This window comes from Ambystoma mexicanum, chromosome 5p (genome assembly GCF_040938575.1).
Source record: "Ambystoma mexicanum isolate Mex_15411 chromosome 5p, UKY_AmexF1_1, whole genome shotgun sequence".
NCBI lineage: Eukaryota > Metazoa > Chordata > Amphibia > Caudata > Ambystomatidae > Ambystoma > Ambystoma mexicanum.
In genome coordinates this window covers 741,999,869-742,024,690 of record NC_090930.1, presented here as the reverse complement: position 1 = coordinate 742,024,690, position 24,822 = coordinate 741,999,869, and the positions used below count along the sequence as shown (strand labels likewise).

The 24,822-nt window shown below is 39.3% G+C and overlaps 21 non-coding genes across 21 annotated transcripts; 11 read left to right on the top strand and 10 right to left on the bottom strand.

Annotated features, from left to right (window-relative positions):
- Window positions 1-399: 399 nt before the first annotated feature.
- On the top strand, window positions 400-471 carry TRNAQ-CUG (transfer RNA glutamine (anticodon CUG)). The gene has a single exon. It is a non-coding gene; the product is annotated as a tRNA-Gln (tRNA).
- A 913-nt stretch (window positions 472-1,384) lies between these two features.
- Window positions 1,385-1,456, bottom strand: TRNAQ-UUG (transfer RNA glutamine (anticodon UUG)). Its single transcript has one exon. It is a non-coding gene; the product is annotated as a tRNA-Gln (tRNA).
- A 259-nt stretch (window positions 1,457-1,715) lies between these two features.
- TRNAQ-CUG (transfer RNA glutamine (anticodon CUG)) lies at window positions 1,716-1,787 on the top strand. The gene has a single exon. It is a non-coding gene; the product is annotated as a tRNA-Gln (tRNA).
- Window positions 1,788-2,668: 881 nt separating this feature from the next.
- On the bottom strand, window positions 2,669-2,740 carry TRNAQ-UUG (transfer RNA glutamine (anticodon UUG)). Its single transcript has one exon. It is a non-coding gene; the product is annotated as a tRNA-Gln (tRNA).
- A 2,368-nt stretch (window positions 2,741-5,108) lies between these two features.
- Window positions 5,109-5,180, top strand: TRNAQ-CUG (transfer RNA glutamine (anticodon CUG)). Its single transcript has one exon. It is a non-coding gene; the product is annotated as a tRNA-Gln (tRNA).
- Window positions 5,181-6,093: 913 nt separating this feature from the next.
- TRNAQ-UUG (transfer RNA glutamine (anticodon UUG)) lies at window positions 6,094-6,165 on the bottom strand. The gene has a single exon. It is a non-coding gene; the product is annotated as a tRNA-Gln (tRNA).
- A 259-nt stretch (window positions 6,166-6,424) lies between these two features.
- On the top strand, window positions 6,425-6,496 carry TRNAQ-CUG (transfer RNA glutamine (anticodon CUG)). The gene has a single exon. It is a non-coding gene; the product is annotated as a tRNA-Gln (tRNA).
- An 881-nt stretch (window positions 6,497-7,377) lies between these two features.
- TRNAQ-UUG (transfer RNA glutamine (anticodon UUG)) lies at window positions 7,378-7,449 on the bottom strand. The gene has a single exon. It is a non-coding gene; the product is annotated as a tRNA-Gln (tRNA).
- Window positions 7,450-9,813: 2,364 nt separating this feature from the next.
- TRNAQ-CUG (transfer RNA glutamine (anticodon CUG)) lies at window positions 9,814-9,885 on the top strand. Its single transcript has one exon. It is a non-coding gene; the product is annotated as a tRNA-Gln (tRNA).
- Window positions 9,886-10,798: 913 nt separating this feature from the next.
- On the bottom strand, window positions 10,799-10,870 carry TRNAQ-UUG (transfer RNA glutamine (anticodon UUG)). Its single transcript has one exon. It is a non-coding gene; the product is annotated as a tRNA-Gln (tRNA).
- Window positions 10,871-11,129: 259 nt separating this feature from the next.
- TRNAQ-CUG (transfer RNA glutamine (anticodon CUG)) lies at window positions 11,130-11,201 on the top strand. Its single transcript has one exon. It is a non-coding gene; the product is annotated as a tRNA-Gln (tRNA).
- An 881-nt stretch (window positions 11,202-12,082) lies between these two features.
- TRNAQ-UUG (transfer RNA glutamine (anticodon UUG)) lies at window positions 12,083-12,154 on the bottom strand. Its single transcript has one exon. It is a non-coding gene; the product is annotated as a tRNA-Gln (tRNA).
- Window positions 12,155-14,522: 2,368 nt separating this feature from the next.
- Window positions 14,523-14,594, top strand: TRNAQ-CUG (transfer RNA glutamine (anticodon CUG)). The gene has a single exon. It is a non-coding gene; the product is annotated as a tRNA-Gln (tRNA).
- A 913-nt stretch (window positions 14,595-15,507) lies between these two features.
- Window positions 15,508-15,579, bottom strand: TRNAQ-UUG (transfer RNA glutamine (anticodon UUG)). Its single transcript has one exon. It is a non-coding gene; the product is annotated as a tRNA-Gln (tRNA).
- A 259-nt stretch (window positions 15,580-15,838) lies between these two features.
- On the top strand, window positions 15,839-15,910 carry TRNAQ-CUG (transfer RNA glutamine (anticodon CUG)). The gene has a single exon. It is a non-coding gene; the product is annotated as a tRNA-Gln (tRNA).
- Window positions 15,911-16,791: 881 nt separating this feature from the next.
- TRNAQ-UUG (transfer RNA glutamine (anticodon UUG)) lies at window positions 16,792-16,863 on the bottom strand. The gene has a single exon. It is a non-coding gene; the product is annotated as a tRNA-Gln (tRNA).
- A 2,364-nt stretch (window positions 16,864-19,227) lies between these two features.
- Window positions 19,228-19,299, top strand: TRNAQ-CUG (transfer RNA glutamine (anticodon CUG)). Its single transcript has one exon. It is a non-coding gene; the product is annotated as a tRNA-Gln (tRNA).
- Window positions 19,300-20,212: 913 nt separating this feature from the next.
- TRNAQ-UUG (transfer RNA glutamine (anticodon UUG)) lies at window positions 20,213-20,284 on the bottom strand. The gene has a single exon. It is a non-coding gene; the product is annotated as a tRNA-Gln (tRNA).
- Window positions 20,285-20,543: 259 nt separating this feature from the next.
- On the top strand, window positions 20,544-20,615 carry TRNAQ-CUG (transfer RNA glutamine (anticodon CUG)). The gene has a single exon. It is a non-coding gene; the product is annotated as a tRNA-Gln (tRNA).
- Window positions 20,616-21,496: 881 nt separating this feature from the next.
- Window positions 21,497-21,568, bottom strand: TRNAQ-UUG (transfer RNA glutamine (anticodon UUG)). Its single transcript has one exon. It is a non-coding gene; the product is annotated as a tRNA-Gln (tRNA).
- Window positions 21,569-23,932: 2,364 nt separating this feature from the next.
- On the top strand, window positions 23,933-24,004 carry TRNAQ-CUG (transfer RNA glutamine (anticodon CUG)). The gene has a single exon. It is a non-coding gene; the product is annotated as a tRNA-Gln (tRNA).
- The last annotated feature ends 818 nt before the right edge of the window (window positions 24,005-24,822 follow it).

The window sequence follows — 24,822 nt, the reverse complement described above, 5'->3', positions numbered from 1 at the left end:
CAGTTCAATTACCTGTGAACGCATTTTGAAGCTCATTCACAACCAGTTCATGCCCGTTCTCTCCATTTTGGCTTTCTGGCTGGCCGAGGGGCCCTTCAGTAATGTTCTTTGCTAACCATTACACCATGGGCCCCTTGCTGGTGCAACCTGACAGAGTTGTAACAGAAATGAGAATCGAGATCTCATGCATCATTTTAACAAACTCATATTCCTAGCCCACGGATATTATGCAAATGTGGAACTGTTTAGTTGGTTGTTGCGCAATAGCAAACTCTTTGCTTTACAGCTCATTTGGATAGGATTCTTCCTCTGGAGGCATAAGATAAAAGAATATTGCATACATTCTCTAAAAGACTCTTTTTTTGCTGCAATGACGTTCATCATGTCACTAAGTATGTAGGTTCCATGGTGTAATGGTTAGCACTCTGGACTCTGAATCCAGCGATCCGAGTTCAAATCTCGGTGGGACCTTGGGAATTACTGTGTTTGTTTTCCTCTCAGTGTCTTGTTTTAATAGCAATGACGCTGCTGTGTCGCCCACTTTCATAGCATTATTCCCTGGGTGCATTTGAAAAAAGAAAGATTTTCCATGGATGACGCTCTTTAGCCACAATGAAACCCACCACTTTCTGTGGTGTGAAAGACCCATGGTGTAATGGTAGCACCCTGGAGGTTGAATCCAATAATTTGCATTCAAATCTCTGTAAGAGTTTACCATCAGTCAAACCTTTCCCTTATGGTTTATTGTGGATGTCTTCTTTGAAGAAAGGTATGATCCAACTAAAGTAAGTACATTCACGAATGGGCCCTTGGTCGGTACAAACAGTATTTATACACCTCAGGCCTTTTGTGAATTAAGAAAAGTGTGTTCTTCGTTCTATTTTTCATCTCAAACTGATACCTTCATTTTACAAACATGTAAAGGCTGTTAAGACGCTTGATTAATATCATTGATTCTGAATGTGGTCGCTTTTCATAGGATTAACCCTTTAACAATTTTGAAAGAGAATGGCGATACAAAAGAGCTGCTTTTCCCAAAATGGTATTATTAATGTTGTTGCTGCATCTTCAAGTAAAAAGAGAATCCATTGGGTCACAGATTGAGCATGTTTCTTAACATTGAGTTAAGTTTGAAAATTTCAAATCTTTTATGTATGTTTCCGATGCAGATCTGCCCATCGACTCAGAATGACCTCACTGTTCATACATTTAAAAAAAATGCATAAAGGTTAAGGTGCTAGGCACAAAAGTGGATTTTTATGAAAAGTTATGCCAGAGAGTGAGAGCGAAAATGAATACCCTACACCACTAACCTTATGAATATTACTATCTTTGGCCTATAATTTAAGACAACAAGGAGACAAAGTGTGTTAGAGCAAGAGAGAGGTTCCACCGAGACATGAACTCGGATCGCTGGATTCAAAGTCCAAAGTGCTAACCATTACACCATGGAACCCTTGTTGAGCAGAGCTTCATAAGGGCAATGAGAATATAGGGCACAGTCAAGATTTTTACTGACCTATAGTAACCGTTTACTGATATTATATCGAAGCAGCACTGTTGCTGTTGGATGCTGTGCAATCGCAAAGTATTGGCTTCATGTCTCATTTGGATCAAATTCTTCCTCTGGAGTCTAATGATATAGGAATATTACATATTTTCTCTGATGTGCTCTGTTTTTCCAGAATGAAGTGCATCATGCTACTGAATATGTGGGTTCCATGGTGTAATGGTTAGCACTCTGGACTCTGAATCCAGCGATCCGAGTTCAAGTCTCGGTGGGACCTTGGGGCTGCTTCTCTTTTAGAGTTGCCTTTCATTTGCAGATAGATATAACAGCAATAGCTTTGCTTTACAGCCCACTTTGATGGCAGTCTTCTTTGACCAAAGAATATTAATAGTTTCTGGGGATGACTCTCTTTTGCCACAAAGAAACTGCCCACTCTCATATCTCCAAAGCTCGAAGGTATAATGGCTATTAAACTGGCTTTTGATCTCAGCGATTTGCATTGAAAGCCCAGGAGGCCCCTAAAATCAGTTGAATTGTTTCCTGATAATTTAGAGTTTATTTCTTCTTTCGAGAAAGGTGTGATCCAAATAAAGTAAGTACATTTAAACAAGGGCACTTGATCAGTAAATGCACTACTTTCTAGAACTCATAACTCTTGTAAGTTATAAAAAGTTTGCTCTCCATACAGTTTGTCAACTCAAAGAATTACATTTTTTACACATTTAATAAGACCATCAAATTGCTTGAAACATAGGAATGATTGTGAAAGTGAATATGATTCACCAAAATAATTGTATAACATTTTTTAATGTTAATAAAATAGGGCTTTTTCCAATCTTTTCACATCAATGTTGTTTCTGCATGTTCCAGTGAGCAGAGAATCTACTGCACATAGTGTGTACATTTTTCTTTTCATAGAGTTAAGGTTGGACATTATTCATCTGTGGAAAATGTTTCTGAGAGATATCTGGGTGCCCACTCTGATTGACCTTAGGGATTGTACATTAACGATATGTAGTTGCATCACTGTATTGGTATCAGGCACCAAAGTGCATTTAAATGTAATGTCGTGCAGAGAGAGTCGACTGAACTTCTGAATATTAACTCTGTTGAATTGTAATTTGAGAAATTAGAAAATGGAGTGTAAGAGCAAGATAACGGTCCCACCGAGACTTGAACTCGGATCGTTGGATTCAAAGTCCGAAGTGCTAACCATTACACCATGGAACCCTTGCAAGATGCACCTGAGAGCGTTGAATCAGAAATGGCAATATAGAGCACATTTACAATTTTTACAGATTCATAGTCCCAATTGACTGATATCATACAAACACAGCAATGTTGTCGATTGACGTTGTGCTATAGCAATCTCTGTGCTTTATAGAGCATGTAGATCAAATTCTTCCTCTTGAGGCATATGATTAAGCAATATTAAATATTGTTTCTGACTGCCTCTGTTTTGGCATAATGAAGTTCAGCATTTGCGGAAGTATTTAGGTTCCATGGTCTAATGGTTAGTAGGCTGGACTCTGAATTTAGTAATCTGACATGTTATAGCTATATTTTGTTTTCCTTTGGGTGTATTGTCATTTTATGCACATAGATTTCCTAGCAGTGGCTGTGATGAATAGTTCAATTTGATAGCAGCTTCCTTTTGAGAATTTGAAAAAAAAAGAATTAAATAGTCTCTCTGGATGACTCTGCTTTGATTTCTATGTGCACATCCCTTTTGCGTTTCAGAGGGATTGACCAACATACACAACAGTGCTTGGAAGACCTCTTCCTCCCTCATGGCATGTAAAGCTAACCTCTCTCCTACCGTGTGTTTTTTTACTTTTTAACTTCCCCTTCCGAGTCATGATCATGTAACTGAATTTACATTTTTAGATTTTAACTGCAGTAGTTGCTTGTTTTTCATTTTTATTTTTTGTGTACGCATACATCCCTTTTTGTGGGGAGGGGGGAGTGATGTCTGTTTACTTATATTAGCTAATATAGGTCATTTTATGTCCGCTTACAATATGTGTCAGGATTTTTTATGTCGTTTCCAATCAATGTCTAATATCAAGTGGTTTGCAGCAGTCATACAAAGGCACGTAACACCCCCAAAACACCTACATAAGTTAGAAATACTCCGGAAGAGTACTCAGTTTATGAAAAGGCGGTGAATCCCAAATAGAACTGTAAATGTAAGCTAGCAAGCAGACTGTGCACCCCTGTTTGGAACTATGACCTGTGTGTTGCCCTCTATTAACAGAACAATGTAACTGCAGCCCATGTCACATAAAATAGAAAGTAGAGATTATGCAAATTAACTCCCAGAAGAGCCTGGTGTCACCCCAAAAGGTGTCATGCTTTTCACACCAAGAAACATCCACACATAGATCCCTGCGAACCTCAAAAACGTACAGGAAACCCTGTCCAGCGCTTTGCTCCCAGAGGAGATAAGGTTGAAAAACCACCCTATGTTAAAAGTGTCCATAATCCATGCCAGCTGCCCTGTCTATAGAACCTGGCCGTTCGGGGCCTAGGGGCATGAGTGGAAGGGTTTAACCTGCCTGGGTTCTTGGGCATGGTTTCATCATGCCTCAGTTTACAATGGCACTCTGCCACTTTGTCAGGCTTTAAAGAAGCCTGACTCCTGCAGAGCAAAAGATCTGATTATTTCCTTACATGTTTTGTACGTAAGAATGCGGATGGTGCTCTGAGCCTCCTATGGTGGTTATTAAGCATGGTATACATACCATAGCATGTAACTGTGCCTACAAATGGAACATTTTGTTCATTTATTAGGGAGTTGTGAAAATGGCAAAATCAAATTGCCATTACTGACACAGACCAGCTGCCGCTGTCCGGACATTTCGTCGAAAGACATTTCGTCGAAAGACATTTGGTCGACGTAATTTGGTCGAAAGCCAAATGGTCGATTTTTTTATTTATTTATATATATATTTTTTAGGTTGTAGTTTACGGAAAAAAGGGGTTTTTAGAAAAAAAGGGGGTTGGGGGGACCCCCCAACCCCCCCCCCAAAAAAAAATGTGAAAATAAAAAACAAAGCAATTCGACCATTTGGTTTTCGACCAAATGGTTTCGACCAATTGTCCTGTCGACAAATTTTTTTCGACGAAATGTCTGGCAACCCAGCTGCCGACTGTTGCTATTGACAGGAGTTCCAGGTGTATAAACTGAGGAGATCACCAGTTCAATTACCTGTGAACGCATTTTGAAGCTCATTCACAACCAGTTCATGCCCGTTCTCTCCATTTTGGCTTTCTGGCTGGCCGAGGGGCCCTTCAGTAATGTTCTTTGCTAACCATTACACCATGGGCCCCTTGCTGGTGCAACCTGACAGAGTTGTAACAGAAATGAGAATCGAGATCTCATGCATCATTTTAACAAACTCATATTCCTAGCCCACGGATATTATGCAAATGTGGAACTGTTTAGTTGGTTGTTGCGCAATAGCAAACTCTTTGCTTTACAGCTCATTTGGATAGGATTCTTCCTCTGGAGGCATAAGATAAAAGAATATTGCATACATTCTCTAAAAGGCTCTTTTTTTGCTGCAATGACGTTCATCATGTCACTAAGTATGTAGGTTCCATGGTGTAATGGTTAGCACTCTGGACTCTGAATCCAGCAATCCGAGTTCAAATCTCGGTGGGACCTTGGGAATTACTGTGTTTGTTTTCCTCTCAGTGTCTTGTTTTAATAGCAATGACGCTGCTGTGTCGCCCACTTTCATAGCATTATTCCCTGGGTGCATTTGAAAAAAGAAAGATTTTCCATAGATGACGCTCTTTAGCCACAATGAAACCCACCACTTTCTGTGGTGTGAAAGACCCATGGTGTAATGGTAGCACCCTGGAGGTTGAATCCAATAATTTGCATTCAAATCTCTGTAAGAGTTTACCATCAGTCACACCTTTCCCTTATGGTTTATTGTGGATGTCTTCTTTGAAGAAAGGTATGATCCAACTAAAGTAAGTACATTCACGAATGGGCCCTTGGTCGGTACAAACAGTATTTATACACCTCAGGCCTTTTGTGAATTAAGAAAAGTGTGTTCTTCGTTCTATTTTTCATCTCAAACTGATACCTTCATTTTACAAACATGTAAAGGCTGTTAAGACACTTGATTAATATCATTGATTCTGAATGTGGTCGCTTTTCATAGGATTAACCCTTTAACAATTTTGAAAGAGAATGGCGATACAATAGAGCTGCTTTTCCCAAAATGGTATTATTAATGTTGTTGCTGCATCTTCAAGTAAAAAGAGAATCCATTGGGTCACAGATTGAGCATGTTTCTTAACATTGAGTTAAGTTTGAAAATTTCAAATCTTTTATGTATGTTTCCGATGCAGATCTGCCCATCGACTCAGAATGACCTCACTGTTCATACATTTAAAAAAAATGCATAAAGGTTAAGGTGCTAGGCACAAAAGTGGATTTTTATGAAAAGTTATGCCAGAGAGTGAGAGCGAAAATGAATACCCTACACCACTAACCTTATGAATATTACTATCTTTGGCCTATAATTTAAGACAACAAGGAGACAAAGTGTGTTAGAGCAAGAGAGAGGTTCCACCGAGACTTGAACTCGGATCGCTGGATTCAAAGTCCAAAGTGCTAACCATTACACCATGGAACCCTTGTTGAGCAGAGCTTCATAAGGGCAATGAGAATATAGGGCACAGTCAAGATTTTTACTGACCTATAGTAACCGTTTACTGATATTATATCGAAGCAGCACTGTTGCTGTTGGATGCTGTGCAATCGCAAAGTATTGGCTTCATGTCTCATTTGGATCAAATTCTTCCTCTGGACTCTAATGATATAGGAATATTACATATTTTCTCTGATGTGCTCTGTTTTTCCAGAATGAAGTGCATCATGCTACTGAATATGTGGGTTCCATGGTGTAATGGTTAGCACTCTGGACTCTGAATCCAGCGATCTGAGTTCAAGTCTCGGTGGGACCTTGGGGCTGCTTCTCTTTTAGAGCTGCCTTTCATTTGCAGATAGATATAACAGCAATAGCTTTGCTTTACAGCCCACTTTGATGGCAGTCTTCTTTGACCAAAGAATATTAATAGTTTCTGGGGATGACTCTCTTTTGCCACAAAGAAACTGCCCACTCTCGTATCTCCAAAGCTCCAAGGTATAATGGCTATTAAACTGGCTTTTGATCTCAGCGATTTGCATTGAAAGCCCAGGAGGCCCCTAAAATCAGTTGAATTGTTTCCTGATAATTTAGAGTTTATTTCTTCTTTCGAGAAAGGTGTGATCCAAATAAAGTAAGTACATTTAAACAAGGGCACTTGATCAGTAAATGCACTACTTTCTAGAACTCATAACTCTTGTAAGTTATAAAAAGTTTGCTCTCCATACAGTTTGTCAACTCAAAGAATTACATTTTTTACACATTTAATAAGACCATCAAATTGCTTGAAACATAGGAATGATTGTGAAAGTGAATATGATTCACCAAAATAATTGTATAACATTTTTTAATGTTAATAAAATAGGGCTTTTTCCAATCTTTTCACATCAATGTTGTTTCTGCATGTTCCAGTGAGCAGAGAATCTACTGCACATAGTGTGTACATTTTTCTTTTCATAGAGTTAAGGTTGGACATTATTCATCTGTGGAAAATGTTTCTGAGAGATATCTGGGTGCCCACTCTGATTGACCTTAGGGATTGTACATTAACGATATGTAGTTGCATCACTGTATTGGTATCAGGCACCAAAGTGCATTTAAATGTAATGTCGTGCAGAGAGAGTCGACTGAACTTCTGAATATTAACTCTGTTGAATTGTAATTTGAGAAATTAGAAAATGGAGTGTAAGAGCAAGATAACGGTCCCACCGAGACTTGAACTCGGATCGTTGGATTCAAAGTCCAAAGTGCTAACCATTACACCATGGAACCCTTGCAAGATGCACCTGAGAGCGTTGAATCAGAAATGGCAATATAGAGCACATTTACAATTTTTACAGATTCATAGTCCCAATTGACTGATATCATACAAACACAGCGATGTTGTCGATTGGCGTTGTGCTATAGCAATCTCTGTGCTTTATAGAGCATGTAGATCAAATTCTTCCTCTTGAGGCATATGATTAAGCAATATTAAATATTGTTTCTGACTGCCTCTGTTTTGGCATAATGAAGTTCAGCATTTGCGGAAGTATTTAGGTTCCATGGTCTAATGGTTAGTAGGCTGGACTCTGAATTTAGTAATCTGACATGTTATAGCTATATTTTGTTTTCCTTTGGGTGTATTGTCATTTTATGCACATAGATTTCCTAGCAGTGGCTGTGATGAATAGTTCAATTTGATAGCAGCTTCCTTTTGAGAATTTGAAAAAAAAAGAATTAAATAGTCTCTCTGGATGACTCTGCTTTGATTTCTATGTGCACATCCCTTTTGCGTTTCAGAGGGATTGACCAACATACACAACAGTGCTTGGAAGACCTCTTCCTCCCTCATGGCATGTAAAGCTAACCTCTCTCCTACCGTGTGTTTTTTTACTTTTTAACTTCCCCTTCCGAGTCATGATCATGTAACTGAATTTACATTTTTAGATTTTGACTGCAGTAGTTGCTTGTTTTTCATTTTTATTTTTTGTGTACGCATACATCCCTTTTTGTGGGGAGGGGGGAGTGATGTCTGTTTACTTATATTAGCTAATATAGGTCATTTTATGTCCGCTTACAATATGTGTCAGGATTTTTTATGTCGTTTCCAATCAATGTCTAATATCAAGTGGTTTGCAGCAGTCATACAAAGGCACGTAACACCCCCAAAACACCTACATAAGTTAGAAATACTCCGGAAGAGTACTCAGTTTATGAAAAGGCGTCGAATCCCAAATAGAACTGTAAATGTAAGCTAGCAAGCAGACTGTGCACCCCTGTTTGGAACTATGACCTGTGTGTTGCCCTCTATTAACAGAACAATGTAACTGCAGCCCATGTCACATAAAATAGAAAGTAGAGATTATGCAAATTAACTCCCAGAAGAGCCTGGTGTCACCCCAAAAGGTGTCATGCTTTTCACACCAAGAAACATCCACACATAGATCCCTGCGAACCTCAAAAACGTACAGGAAACCCTGTCCAGCGCTTTGCTCCCAGAGGAGATAAGGTTGAAAAACCACCCTATGTTAAAAGTGTCCATAATCCATGCCAGCTGCCCTGTCTATAGAACCTGGCCGTTCGGGGCCGTTCGGGGCCTAGGGGCATGAGTGGAAGGGTTTAACCTGCCTGGGTTCTTGGGCATGGTTTCATCATGCCTCAGTTTACAATGGCACTCTGCCACTTTGTCAGGCTTTAAAGAAGCCTGACTCCTGCAGAGCAAAAGATCTGATTATTTCCTTACATGTTTTGTACGTAAGAATGCGGATGGTGCTCTGAGCCTCCTATGGTGGTTATTAAGCATGGTATACATACCATAGCATGTAACTGTGCCTACAAATGGAACATTTTGTTCATTTATTAGGGAGTTGTGAAAATGGCAAAATCAAATTGCCATTACTGACACAGACCAGCTGCCGCTGTCCGGACATTTGGTCGAAAGACATTTGGTCGACGTAATTTGGTCGAAAGCCAAATGGTCGATTTTTTTATTTATTTATATATATATTTTTTAGGTTGTAGTTTACGGAAAAAAAGGGGTTTTTAGAAAAAAAGGGTGTTGGGGGGACCCCCCAAACCCCCCCCCCAAAAAAAATGTGAAAATAAAAAACAAAGCAATTCGACCATTTGGTTTTCGACCAAATGGTTTCGACCAATTGTCCTGTCGACAAATTTTTTTCGACGAAATGTCTGGCAACCCAGCTGCCGACTGTTGCTATTGAAAGGAGTTCCAGGTGTATAAACTGAGGAGATCACCAGTTCAATTACCTGTGAACGCATTTTGAAGCTCATTCACAACCAGTTCATGCCCGTTCTCTCCATTTTGGCTTTCTGGCTGGCCGAGGGGCCCTTCAGTAATGTTCTTTGCTAACCATTACACCATGGGCCCCTTGCTGGTGCAACCTGACAGAGTTGTAACAGAAATGAGAATCGAGATCTCATGCATCATTTTAACAAACTCATATTCCTAGCCCACGGATATTATGCAAATGTGGAACTGTTTAGTTGGTTGTTGCGCAATAGCAAACTCTTTGCTTTACAGCTCATTTGGATAGGATTCTTCCTCTGGAGGCATAAGATAAAAGAATATTGCATACATTCTCTAAAAGGCTCTTTTTTTGCTGCAATGATGTTCATCATGTCACTAAGTATGTAGGTTCCATGGTGTAATGGTTAGCACTCTGGACTCTGAATCCAGCGATCCGAGTTCAAATCTCGGTGGGACCTTGGGAATTACTGTGTTTGTTTTCCTCTCAGTGTCTTGTTTTAATAGCAATGACGCTGCTGTGTCGCCCACTTTCATAGCATTATTCCCTGGGTGCATTTGAAAAAAGAAAGATTTTCCATGGATGACGCTCTTTAGCCACAATGAAACCCACCACTTTCTGTGGTGTGAAAGACCCATGGTGTAATGGTAGCACCCTGGAGGTTGAATCCAATAATTTGCATTCAAATCTCTGTAAGAGTTTACCATCAGTCAAACCTTTCCCTTATGGTTTATTGTGGATGTCTTCTTTGAAGAAAGGTATGATCCAACTAAAGTAAGTACATTCACGAATGGGCCCTTGGTCGGTACAAACAGTATTTATACACCTCAGGCCTTTTGTGAATTAAGAAAAGTGTGTTCTTCGTTCTATTTTTCATCTCAAACTGATACCTTCATTTTACAAACATGTAAAGGCTGTTAAGACGCTTGATTAATATCATTGATTCTGAATGTGGTCGCTTTTCATAGGATTAACCCTTTAACAATTTTGAAAGAGAATGGCGATACAAAAGAGCTGCTTTTCCCAAAATGGTATTATTAATGTTGTTGCTGCATCTTCAAGTAAAAAGAGAATCCATTGGGTCACAGATTGAGCATGTTTCTTAACATTGAGTTAAGTTTGAAAATTTCAAATCTTTTATGTATGTTTCCGATGCAGATCTGCCCATCGACTCAGAATGACCTCACTGTTCATACATTTAAAAAAAATGCATAAAGGTTAAGGTGCTAGGCACAAAAGTGGATTTTTATGAAAAGTTATGCCAGAGAGTGAGAGCGAAAATGAATACCCTACACCACTAACCTTATGAATATTACTATCTTTGGCCTATAATTTAAGACAACAAGGAGACAAAGTGTGTTAGAGCAAGAGAGAGGTTCCACCGAGACATGAACTCGGATCGCTGGATTCAAAGTCCAAAGTGCTAACCATTACACCATGGAACCCTTGTTGAGCAGAGCTTCATAAGGGCAATGAGAATATAGGGCACAGTCAAGATTTTTACTGACCTATAGTAACCGTTTACTGATATTATATCGAAGCAGCACTGTTGCTGTTGGATGCTGTGCAATCGCAAAGTATTGGCTTCATGTCTCATTTGGATCAAATTCTTCCTCTGGAGTCTAATGATATAGGAATATTACATATTTTCTCTGATGTGCTCTGTTTTTCCAGAATGAAGTGCATCATGCTACTGAATATGTGGGTTCCATGGTGTAATGGTTAGCACTCTGGACTCTGAATCCAGCGATCCGAGTTCAAGTCTCGGTGGGACCTTGGGGCTGCTTCTCTTTTAGAGTTGCCTTTCATTTGCAGATAGATATAACAGCAATAGCTTTGCTTTACAGCCCACTTTGATGGCAGTCTTCTTTGACCAAAGAATATTAATAGTTTCTGGGGATGACTCTCTTTTGCCACAAAGAAACTGCCCACTCTCATATCTCCAAAGCTCGAAGGTATAATGGCTATTAAACTGGCTTTTGATCTCAGCGATTTGCATTGAAAGCCCAGGAGGCCCCTAAAATCAGTTGAATTGTTTCCTGATAATTTAGAGTTTATTTCTTCTTTCGAGAAAGGTGTGATCCAAATAAAGTAAGTACATTTAAACAAGGGCACTTGATCAGTAAATGCACTACTTTCTAGAACTCATAACTCTTGTAAGTTATAAAAAGTTTGCTCTCCATACAGTTTGTCAACTCAAAGAATTACATTTTTTACACATTTAATAAGACCATCAAATTGCTTGAAACATAGGAATGATTGTGAAAGTGAATATGATTCACCAAAATAATTGTATAACATTTTTTAATGTTAATAAAATAGGGCTTTTTCCAATCTTTTCACATCAATGTTGTTTCTGCATGTTCCAGTGAGCAGAGAATCTACTGCACATAGTGTGTACATTTTTCTTTTCATAGAGTTAAGGTTGGACATTATTCATCTGTGGAAAATGTTTCTGAGAGATATCTGGGTGCCCACTCTGATTGACCTTAGGGATTGTACATTAACGATATGTAGTTGCATCACTGTATTGGTATCAGGCACCAAAGTGCATTTAAATGTAATGTCGTGCAGAGAGAGTCGACTGAACTTCTGAATATTAACTCTGTTGAATTGTAATTTGAGAAATTAGAAAATGGAGTGTAAGAGCAAGATAACGGTCCCACCGAGACTTGAACTCGGATCGTTGGATTCAAAGTCCGAAGTGCTAACCATTACACCATGGAACCCTTGCAAGATGCACCTGAGAGCGTTGAATCAGAAATGGCAATATAGAGCACATTTACAATTTTTACAGATTCATAGTCCCAATTGACTGATATCATACAAACACAGCAATGTTGTCGATTGACGTTGTGCTATAGCAATCTCTGTGCTTTATAGAGCATGTAGATCAAATTCTTCCTCTTGAGGCATATGATTAAGCAATATTAAATATTGTTTCTGACTGCCTCTGTTTTGGCATAATGAAGTTCAGCATTTGCGGAAGTATTTAGGTTCCATGGTCTAATGGTTAGTAGGCTGGACTCTGAATTTAGTAATCTGACATGTTATAGCTATATTTTGTTTTCCTTTGGGTGTATTGTCATTTTATGCACATAGATTTCCTAGCAGTGGCTGTGATGAATAGTTCAATTTGATAGCAGCTTCCTTTTGAGAATTTGAAAAAAAAAGAATTAAATAGTCTCTCTGGATGACTCTGCTTTGATTTCTATGTGCACATCCCTTTTGCGTTTCAGAGGGATTGACCAACATACACAACAGTGCTTGGAAGACCTCTTCCTCCCTCATGGCATGTAAAGCTAACCTCTCTCCTACCGTGTGTTTTTTTACTTTTTAACTTCCCCTTCCGAGTCATGATCATGTAACTGAATTTACATTTTTAGATTTTAACTGCAGTAGTTGCTTGTTTTTCATTTTTATTTTTTGTGTACGCATACATCCCTTTTTGTGGGGAGGGGGGAGTGATGTCTGTTTACTTATATTAGCTAATATAGGTCATTTTATGTCCGCTTACAATATGTGTCAGGATTTTTTATGTCGTTTCCAATCAATGTCTAATATCAAGTGGTTTGCAGCAGTCATACAAAGGCACGTAACACCCCCAAAACACCTACATAAGTTAGAAATACTCCGGAAGAGTACTCAGTTTATGAAAAGGCGGTGAATCCCAAATAGAACTGTAAATGTAAGCTAGCAAGCAGACTGTGCACCCCTGTTTGGAACTATGACCTGTGTGTTGCCCTCTATTAACAGAACAATGTAACTGCAGCCCATGTCACATAAAATAGAAAGTAGAGATTATGCAAATTAACTCCCAGAAGAGCCTGGTGTCACCCCAAAAGGTGTCATGCTTTTCACACCAAGAAACATCCACACATAGATCCCTGCGAACCTCAAAAACGTACAGGAAACCCTGTCCAGCGCTTTGCTCCCAGAGGAGATAAGGTTGAAAAACCACCCTATGTTAAAAGTGTCCATAATCCATGCCAGCTGCCCTGTCTATAGAACCTGGCCGTTCGGGGCCTAGGGGCATGAGTGGAAGGGTTTAACCTGCCTGGGTTCTTGGGCATGGTTTCATCATGCCTCAGTTTACAATGGCACTCTGCCACTTTGTCAGGCTTTAAAGAAGCCTGACTCCTGCAGAGCAAAAGATCTGATTATTTCCTTACATGTTTTGTACGTAAGAATGCGGATGGTGCTCTGAGCCTCCTATGGTGGTTATTAAGCATGGTATACATACCATAGCATGTAACTGTGCCTACAAATGGAACATTTTGTTCATTTATTAGGGAGTTGTGAAAATGGCAAAATCAAATTGCCATTACTGACACAGACCAGCTGCCGCTGTCCGGACATTTCGTCGAAAGACATTTCGTCGAAAGACATTTGGTCGACGTAATTTGGTCGAAAGCCAAATGGTCGATTTTTTTATTTATTTATATATATATTTTTTAGGTTGTAGTTTACGGAAAAAAAGGGGTTTTTAGAAAAAAAGGGGGTTGGGGGGACCACCCAACCCCCCCCCAAAAAAAAATGTGAAAATAAAAAACAAAGCAATTCGACCATTTGGTTTTCGACCAAATGGTTTCGACCAATTGTCCTGTCGACAAATTTTTTTCGACGAAATGTCTGGCAACCCAGCTGCCGACTGTTGCTATTGACAGGAGTTCCAGGTGTATAAACTGAGGAGATCACCAGTTCAATTACCTGTGAACGCATTTTGAAGCTCATTCACAACCAGTTCATGCCCGTTCTCTCCATTTTGGCTTTCTGGCTGGCCGAGGGGCCCTTCAGTAATGTTCTTTGCTAACCATTACACCATGGGCCCCTTGCTGGTGCAACCTGACAGAGTTGTAACAGAAATGAGAATCGAGATCTCATGCATCATTTTAACAAACTCATATTCCTAGCCCACGGATATTATGCAAATGTGGAACTGTTTAGTTGGTTGTTGCGCAATAGCAAACTCTTTGCTTTACAGCTCATTTGGATAGGATTCTTCCTCTGGAGGCATAAGATAAAAGAATATTGCATACATTCTCTAAAAGGCTCTTTTTTTGCTGCAATGACGTTCATCATGTCACTAAGTATGTAGGTTCCATGGTGTAATGGTTAGCACTCTGGACTCTGAATCCAGCAATCCGAGTTCAAATCTCGGTGGGACCTTGGGAATTACTGTGTTTGTTTTCCTCTCAGTGTCTTGTTTTAATAGCAATGACGCTGATGTGTCGCCCACTTTCATAGCATTATTCCCTGGGTGCATTTGAAAAAAGAAAGATTTTCCATAGATGACGCTCTTTAGCCACAATGAAACCCACCACTTTCTGTGGTGTGAAAGACCCATGGTGTAATGGTAGCACCCTGGAGGTTGAATCCAATAATTTGCATTCAAATCTCTGTAAGAGTTTACCATCAGTCACACCTTTCCCTTATGGTTTATTGTGGATGTCTTCTTTGAAGAAAGGTATGATCCAACTAAAGTAAGTACATTCACGAATGGGCCCTTGGTCGGTACAAACAGTATTTATACACCTCAGGCCTTTTGTGAATTAAGAAAAGTGTGTTCTTCGTTCTATTTTTCATCTCAAACTGATACCTTCATTTTACAAACATGTAAAGGCTGTTAAGACACTTGATTAATATCATTGATTCTGAATGTGGTCGCTTTTCATAGGATTAACCCTTTAACAATTTTGAAAGAGAATGGCGATACAATAGAGCTGCTTTTCCCAAAATGGTATTATTAATGTTGTTGCTGCATCTTCAAGTAAAAAGAGAATCCATTGGGTCACAGATTGAGCATGTTTCTTAACATTGAGTTAAGTTTGAAAATTTCAAATCTTTTATGTATGTTTCCGATGCAGATCTGCCCATCGACTCAGAATGACCTCACTGTTCATACATTTAAAAAAAATGCATAAAGGTTAAGGTGCTAGGCACAAAAGTGGATTTTTATGAAAAGTTATGCCAGAGAGTGAGAGCGAAAATGAATACCCTACACCACTAACCTTATGAATATTACTATCTTTGGCCTATAATTTAAGACAACAAGGAGACAAAGTGTGTTAGAGCAAGAGAGAGGTTCCACCGAGACTTGAACTCGGATCGCTGGATTCAAAGTCCAAAGTGCTAACCATTACACCATGGAACCCTTGTTGAGCAGAGCTTCATAAGGGCAATGAGAATATAGGGCACAGTCAAGATTTTTACTGACCTATAGTAACCGTTTACTGATATTATATCGAAGCAGCACTGTTGCTGTTGGATGCTGTGCAATCGCAAAGTATTGGCTTCATGTCTCATTTGGATCAAATTCTTCCTCTGGACTCTAATGATATAGGAATATTACATATTTTCTCTGATGTGCTCTGTTTTTCCAGAATGAAGTGCATCATGCTACTGAATATGTGGGTTCCATGGTGTAATGGTTAGCACTCTGGACTCTGAATCCAGCGATCTGAGTTCAAGTCTCGGTGGGACCTTGGGGCTGCTTCTCTTTTAGAGCTGCCTTTCATTTGCAGATAGATATAACAGCAATAGCTTTGCTTTACAGCCCACTTTGATGGCAGTCTTCTTTGACCAAAGAATATTAATAGTTTCTGGGGATGACTCTCTTTTGCCACAAAGAAACTGCCCACTCTCGTATCTCCAAAGCTCCAAGGTATAATGGCTATTAAACTGGCTTTTGATCTCAGCGATTTGCATTGAAAGCCCAGGAGGCCCCTAAAATCAGTTGAATTGTTTCCTGATAATTTAGAGTTTATTTCTTCTTTCGAGAAAGGTGTGATCCAAATAAAGTAAGTACATTTAAACAAGGGCACTTGATCAGTAAATGCACTACTTTCTAGAACTCATAACTCTTGTAAGTTATAAAAAGTTTGCTCTCCATACAGTTTGTCAACTCAAAGAATTACATTTTTTACACATTTAATAAGACCATCAAATTGCTTGAAACATAGGAATGATTGTGAAAGTGAATATGATTCACCAAAATAATTGTATAACATTTTTTAATGTTAATAAAATAGGGCTTTTTCCAATCTTTTCACATCAATGTTGTTTCTGCATGTTCCAGTGAGCAGAGAATCTACTGCACATAGTGTGTACATTTTTCTTTTCATAGAGTTAAGGTTGGACATTATTCATCTGTGGAAAATGTTTCTGAGAGATATCTGGGTGCCCACTCTGATTGACCTTAGGGATTGTACATTAACGATATGTAGTTGCATCACTGTATTGGTATCAGGCACCAAAGTGCATTTAAATGTAATGTCGTGCAGAGAGAGTCGACTGAACTTCTGAATATTAACTCTGTTGAATTGTAATTTGAGAAATTAGAAAATGGAGTGTAAGAGCAAGATAACGGTCCCACCGAGACTTGAACTCGGATCGTTGGATTCAAAGTCCAAAGTGCTAACCATTACACCATGGAACCCTTGCAAGATGCACCTGAGAGCGTTGAATCAGAAATGGCAATATAGAGCACATTTACAATTTTTACAGATTCATAGTCCCAATTGACTGATATCATACAAACACAGCGATGTTGTCGATTGGCGTTGTGCTATAGCAATCTCTGTGCTTTATAGAGCATGTAGATCAAATTCTTCCTCTTGAGGCATATGATTAAGCAATATTAAATATTGTTTCTGACTGCCTCTGTTTTGGCATAATGAAGTTCAGCATTTGCGGAAGTATTTAGGTTCCATGGTCTAATGGTTAGTAGGCTGGACTCTGAATTTAGTAATCTGACATGTTATAGCTATATTTTGTTTTCCTTTGGGTGTATTGTCATTTTATGCACATAGATTTCCTAGCAGTGGCTGTGATGAATAGTTCAATTTGATAGCAGCTTCCTTTTGAGAATTTGAAAAAAAAAGAATTAAATAGTCTCTCTGGATGACTCTGCTTTGATTTCTATGTGCACATCCCTTTTGCGTTTCAGAGGGATTGACCAACATACACAACAGTGCTTGGAAGACCTCTTCCTCCCTCATGGCATGTAAAGCTAACCTCTCTCCTACCGTGTGTTTTTTTACTTTTTAACTTCCCCTTCCGAGTCATGATCATGTAACTGAATTTACATTTTTAGATTTTGACTGCAGTAGTTGCTTGTTTTTCATTTTTATTTTTTGTGTACGCATACATCCCTTTTTGTGGGGAGGGGGGAGTGATGTCTGTTTACTTATATTAGCTAATATAGGTCATTTTATGTCCGCTTACAATATGTGTCAGGATTTTTTATGTCGTTTCCAATCAATGTCTAATATCAAGTGGTTTGCAGCAGTCATACAAAGGCACGTAACACCCCCAAAACACCTACATAAGTTAGAAATACTCCGGAAGAGTACTCAGTTTATGAAAAGGCGTCGAATCCCAAATAGAACTGTAAATGTAAGCTAGCAAGCAGACTGTGCACCCCTGTTTGGAACTATGACCTGTGTGTTGCCCTCTATTAACAGAACAATGTAACTGCAGCCCATGTCACATAAAATAGAAAGTAGAGATTATGCAAATTAACTCCCAGAAGAGCCTGGTGTCACCCCAAAAGGTGTCATGCTTTTCACACCAAGAAACATCCACACATAGATCCCTGCGAACCTCAAAAACGTACAGGAAACCCTGTCCAGCGCTTTGCTCCCAGAGGAGATAAGGTTGAAAAACCACCCTATGTTAAAAGTGTCCATAATCCATGCCAGCTGCCCTGTCTATAGAACCTGGCCGTTCGGGGCCGTTCGGGGCCTAGGGGCATGAGTGGAAGGGTTTAACCTGCCTGGGTTCTTGGGCATGGTTTCATCATGCCTCAGTTTACAATGGCACTCTGCCACTTTGTCAGGCTTTAAAGAAGCCTGACTCCTGCAGAGCAAAAGATCTGATTATTTCCTTACATGTTTTGTACGTAAGAATGCGGATGGTGCTCTGAGCCTCCTATGGTGGTTATTAAGCATGGTATACATACCATAGCATGTAACTGTGCCTACAAATGGAACATTTTGTTCATTTATTAGGGAGTTGTGAAAATGGCAAAATCAAATTGCCATTACTGACACAGACCAGCTGCCGCTGTCCGGACATTTGGTCGAAAGACATTTGGTCGACGTAATTTGGTCGAAAGCCAAATGGTCGATTTTTTTATTTATTTATATATATATTTTTTAGGTTGTAGTTTACGGAAAAAAAGGGGTTTTTAGAAAAAAAGGGGGTTGGGGGGACCCCCCAAACCCCCCCCCCAAAAAAAATGTGAAAATAAAAAACAAAGCAATTCGACCATTTGGTTTTCGACCAAATGGTTTCGACCAATTGTCCTGTCGACAAATTTTTTTCGACGAAATGTCTGGCAACCCAGCTGCCGACTGTTGCTATTGACAGGAGTTCCAGGTGTATAAACTGAGGAGATCACCAGTTCAATTACCTGTGAACGCATTTTGAAGCTCATTCACAACCAGTTCATGCCCGTTCTCTCCATTTTGGCTTTCTGGCTGGCCGAGGGGCCCTTCAGTAATGTTCTTTGCTAACCATTACACCATGGGCCCCTTGCTGGTGCAACCTGACAGAGTTGTAACAGAAATGAGAATCGAGATCTCATGCATCATTTTAACAAACTCATATTCCTAGCCCACGGATATTATGCAAATGTGGAACTGTTTAGTTGGTTGTTGCGCAATAGCAAACTCTTTGCTTTACAGCTCATTTGGATAGGATTCTTCCTCTGGAGGCATAAGATAAAAGAATATTGCATACATTCTCTAAAAGGCTCTTTTTTTGCTGCAATGACGTTCATCATGTCACTAAGTATGTAGGTTCCATGGTGTAATGGTTAGCACTCTGGACTCTGAATCCAGCAATCCGAGTTCAAATCTCGGTGGGACCTTGGGAATTTCTGTGTTTGTTTTCCTCTCAGTGTCTTGTTTTAATAGCAATGACGCTGCTGTGTCGCCCACTTTCATAGCATTATTCCCTGGGTGCATTTGAAAAAAGAAAGATTTTCCATGGATGACGCTCTTTAGCCACAATGAAACCCACCACTTTCTGTGGTGTGAAAGACCCATGGTGTAATGGTAGCACCCTGGAGGTTGAATCCAATAATTTGCATTCAAATCTCTGTAAGAGTTTACCATCAGTCAAACCTTTCCCGTATGGTTTATTGTGGATGTCTTCTTTGAAGAAAGGTATGATCCAACTAAAGTAAGTACATTCACGAATGGGCCCTTGGTCGGTACAAACAGTATTTATACACCTCAGGCCTTTTGTGAATTAAGAAAAGTGTGTTCTTCGTTCTATTTTTCATCTCAAACTGATACCTTCATTTTACAAACATGTAAAGGCTGTTAAGACACTTGATTAATATCATTGATTCTGAATGTGGTCGCTTTTCATAGGATTAACCCTTTAACAATTTTGAAAGAGAATGGCGATACAATAGAGCTGCTTTTCCCAAAATGGTATTATTAATGTTGTTGCTGCATCTTCAAGTAAAAAGAGAATCCATTGGGTCACAGATTGAGCATGTTTCTTAACATTGAGTTAAGTTTGAAAATTTCAAATCTTTTATGTATGTTTCCGATGCAGATCTGCCCATCGACTCAGAATGACCTCACTGTTCATACATTTAAAAAAAATGCATAAAGGTTAAGGTGCTAGGCACAAAAGTGGATTTTTATGAAAAGTTATGCCAGAGAGTGAGAGCGAAAATGAATACCCTACACCACTAACCTTATGAATATTACTATCTTTGGCCTATAATTTAAGACAACAAGGAGACAAAGTGTGTTAGAGCAAGAGAGAGGTTCCACCGAGACTTGAACTCGGATCGCTGGATTCAAAGTCCAAAGTGCTAACCATTACACCATGGAACCCTTGTTGAGCAGAGCTTCATAAGGGCAATGAGAATATAGGGCACAGTCAAGATTTTTACTGACCTATAGTAACCGTTTACTGATATTATATCGAAGCAGCACTGTTGCTGTTGGATGCTGTGCAATCGCAAAGTATTGGCTTCATGTCTCATTTGGATCAAATTCTTCCTCTGGAGTCTAATGATATAGGAATATTACCTATGTTCTCTGATGTGCTCTGTTTTTCCAGAATGAAGTGCATCATGCTACTGAATATGTGGGTTCCATGGTGTAATGGTTAGCACTCTGGACTCTGAATCCAGCGATCCGAGTTCAAGTCTCGGTGGGACCTTGGGGCTGCTTCTCTTTTAGAGTTGCCTTTCATTTGCAGATAGATATAACAGCAATAGCTTTGCTTTACAGCCCACTTTGATGGCAGTCTTCTTTGACCAAAGAATATTAATAGTTTCTGGGGATGACTCTCTTTTGCCACAAAGAAACTGCCCACTCTCGTATCTCCAAAGCTCCAAGGTATAATGGCTATTAAACTGGCTTTTGATCTCAGCGATTTGCATTGAAAGCCCAGGAGGCCCCTAAAATCATTTGAATTGTTTCCTGATAATTTAGAGTTTATTTCTTCTTTCGAGAAAGGTGTGATCCAAATAAAGTAAGTACATTTAAACAAGGGCACTTGATCAGTAAATGCACTACTTTCTAGAACTCATAACTCTTGTAAGTTATAAAAAGTTTGCTCTCCATACAGTTTGTCAACTCAAAGAATTACATTTTTTACACATTTAATAAGACCATCAAATTGCTTGAAACATAGGAATGATTGTGAAAGTGAATATGATTCACCAAAATAATTGTATAACATTTTTTAATGTTAATAAAATAGGGCTTTTTCCAATCTTTTCACATCAATGTTGTTTCTGCATGTTCCAGTGAGCAGAGAATCTACTGCACATAGTGTGTACATTTTTCTTTTCATAGAGTTAAGGTTGGACATTATTCATCTGTGGAAAATGTTTCTGAGAGATATCTGGGTGCCCACTCTGATTGACCTTAGGGATTGTACATTAACGATATGTAGTTGCATCACTGTATTGGTATCAGGCACCAAAGTGCATTTAAATGTAATGTCGTGCAGAGAGAGTCGACTGAACTTCTGAATATTAACTCTGTTGAATTGTAATTTGAGAAATTAGAAAATGGAGTGTAAGAGCAAGATAACGGTCCCACCGAGACTTGAACTCGGATCGTTGGATTCAAAGTCCAAAGTGCTAACCATTACACCATGGAACCCTTGCAAGATGCACCTGAGAGCGTTGAATCAGAAATGGCAATATAGAGCACATTTACAATTTTTACAGATTCATAGTCCCAATTGACTGATATCATACAAACACAGCGATGTTGTCGATTGCCGTTGTGCTATAGCAATCTCTGTGCTTTATAGAGCATGTAGATCAAATTCGTCCTCTTGAGGCATATGATTAAGCAATATTAAATATTGTTTCTGACTGCCTCTGTTTTGGCATAATGAAGTTCAGCATTTGCGGAAGTATTTAGGTTCGTTGGTCTAATGGTTAGTAGGCTGGACTCTGAATTTAGTAATCTGACATGTTATAGCTATATTTTGTTTTCCTTTGGGTGTATTGTCATTTTATGCACATAGATTTCCTAGCAGTGGCTGTGATGAATAGTTCAATTTGATAGCAGCTTCCTTTTGAGAATTTGAAAAAAAAAGAATTAAATAGTCTCTCTGGATGACTCTGCTTTGATTTCTATGTGCACATCCCTTTTGCGTTTCAGAGGGATTGACCAACATACACAACAGTGCTTGGAAGACCTCTTCCTCCCTCATGGCATGTAAAGCTAACCTCTCTCCTACCGTGTGTTTTTTTACTTTTTAACTTCCCCTTCCGAGTCATGATCATGTAACTGAATTTACATTTTTAGATTTTAACTGCAGTAGTTGCTTGTTTTTCATTTTTATTTTTTGTGTACGCATACATCCCTTTTTGTGGGGAGGGGGGAGTGATGTCTGTTTACTTATATTAGCTAATATAGGTCATTTTATGTCCGCTTACAATATGTGTCAGGATTTTTTATGTCGTTTCCAATCAATGTCTAATATCAAGTGGTTTGCAGCAGTCATACAAAGGCACGTAACACCCCCAAAACACCTACATAAGTTAGAAATACTCCGGAAGAGTACTCAGTTTATGAAAAGGCGTCGAATCCCAAATAGAACTGTAAATGTAAGCTAGCAAGCAGACTGTGCACCCCTGTTTGGAACTATGACCTGTGTGTTGCCCTCTATTAACAGAACAATGTAACTGCAGCCCATGTCACATAAAATAGAAAGTAGAGATTATGCAAATTAACTCCCAGAAGAGCCTGGTGTCACCCCAAAAGGTGTCATGCTTTTCACACCAAGAAACATCCACACATAGATCCCTGCGAACCTCAAAAACGTACAGGAAACCCTGTCCAGCGCTTTGCTCCCAGAGGAGATAAGGTTGAAAAACCACCCTATGTTAAAAGTGTCCATAATCCATGCCAGCTGCCCTGTCTATAGAACCTGGCCGTTCGGGGCCGTTCGGGGCCTAGGGGCATGAGTGGAAGGGTTTAACCTGCCTGGGTTCTTGGGCATGGTTTCATCATGCCTCAGTTTACAATGGCACTCTGCCACTTTGTCAGGCTTTAAAGAAGCCTGACTCCTGCAGAGCAAAAGATCTGATTATTTCCTTACATGTTTTGTACGTAAGAATGCGGATGGTGCTCTGAGCCTCCTATGGTGGTTATTAAGCATGGTATACATACCATAGCATGTAACTGTGCCTACAAATGGAACATTTTGTTCATTTATTAGGGAGTTGTGAAAATGGCAAAATCAAATTGCCATTACTGACACAGACCAGCTGCCGCTGTCCGGACATTTGGTCGAAAGACATTTGGTCGACGTAATTTGGTCGAAAGCCAAATGGTCGATTTTTTTATTTATTTATATATATATTTTTTAGGTTGTAGTTTACGGAAAAAAAGGGGTTTTTAGAAAAAAAGGGGGTTGGGGGGACCCCCCAAACCCCCCCCCAAAAAAAAATGTGAAAATAAAAAACAAAGCAATTCGACCATTTGGTTTTCGACCAAATGGTTTCGACCAATTGTCCTGTCGACAAATTTTTTTCGACGAAATGTCTGGCAACCCAGCTGCCGACTGTTGCTATTGACAGGAGTTCCAGGTGTATAAACTGAGGAGATCACCAGTTCAATTACCTGTGAACGCATTTTGAAGCTCATTCACAACCAGTTCATGCCCGTTCTCTCCATTTTGGCTTTCTGGCTGGCCGAGGGGCCCTTCAGTAATGTTCTTTGCTAACCATTACACCATGGGCCCCTTGCTGGTGCAACCTGACAGAGTTGTAACAGAAATGAGAATCGAGATCTCATGCATCATTTTAACAAACTCATATTCCTAGCCCACGGATATTATGCAAATGTGGAACTGTTTAGTTGGTTGTTGCGCAATAGCAAACTCTTTGCTTTACAGCTCATTTGGATAGGATTCTTCCTCTGGAGGCATAAGATAAAAGAATATTGCATACATTCTCTAAAAGGCTCTTTTTTTGCTGCAATGACGTTCATCATGTCACTAAGTATGTAGGTTCCATGGTGTAATTGTTAGCACTCTGGACTCTGAATCCAGCAATCCGAGTTCAAATCTCGGTGGGACCTTGGGAATTACTGTGTTTGTTTTCCTCTCAGTGTCTTGTTTTAATAGCAATGACGCTGCTGTGTCGCCCACTTTCATAGCATTATTCCCTGGGTGCATTTGAAAAAAGAAAGATTTTCCATGGATGACGCTCTTTAGCCACAATGAAACCCACCACTTTCTGTGGTGTGAAAGACCCATGGTGTAATGGTAGCACCCTGGAGGTTGAATCCAATAATTTGCATTCAAATCTCTGTAAGAGTTTACCATCAGTCAAACCTTTCCCTTATGGTTTATTGTGGATGTCTTCTTTGAAGAAAGGTATGATCCAACTAAAGTAAGTACATTCACGAATGGGCCCTTGGTCGGTACAAACAGTATTTATACACCTCAGGCCTTTTGTGAATTAAGAAAAGTGTGTTCTTCGTTCTATTTTTCATCTCAAACTGATACCTTCATTTTACAAACATGTAAAGGCTGTTAAGACACTTGATTAATATCATTGATTCTGAATGTGGTCGCTTTTCATAGGATTAACCCTTTAACAATTTTGAAAGAGAATGGCGATACAATAGAGCTGCTTTTCCCAAAATGGTATTATTAATGTTGTTGCTGCATCTTCAAGTAAAAAGAGAATCCATTGGGTCACAGATTGAGCATGTTTCTTAACATTGAGTTAAGTTTGAAAATTTCAAATCTTTTATGTATGTTTCCGATGCAGATCTGCCCATCGACTCAGAATGACCTCACTGTTCATACATTTAAAAAAAATGCATAAAGGTTAAGGTGCTAGGCACAAAAGTGGATTTTTATGAAAAGTTATGCCAGAGAGTGAGAGCGA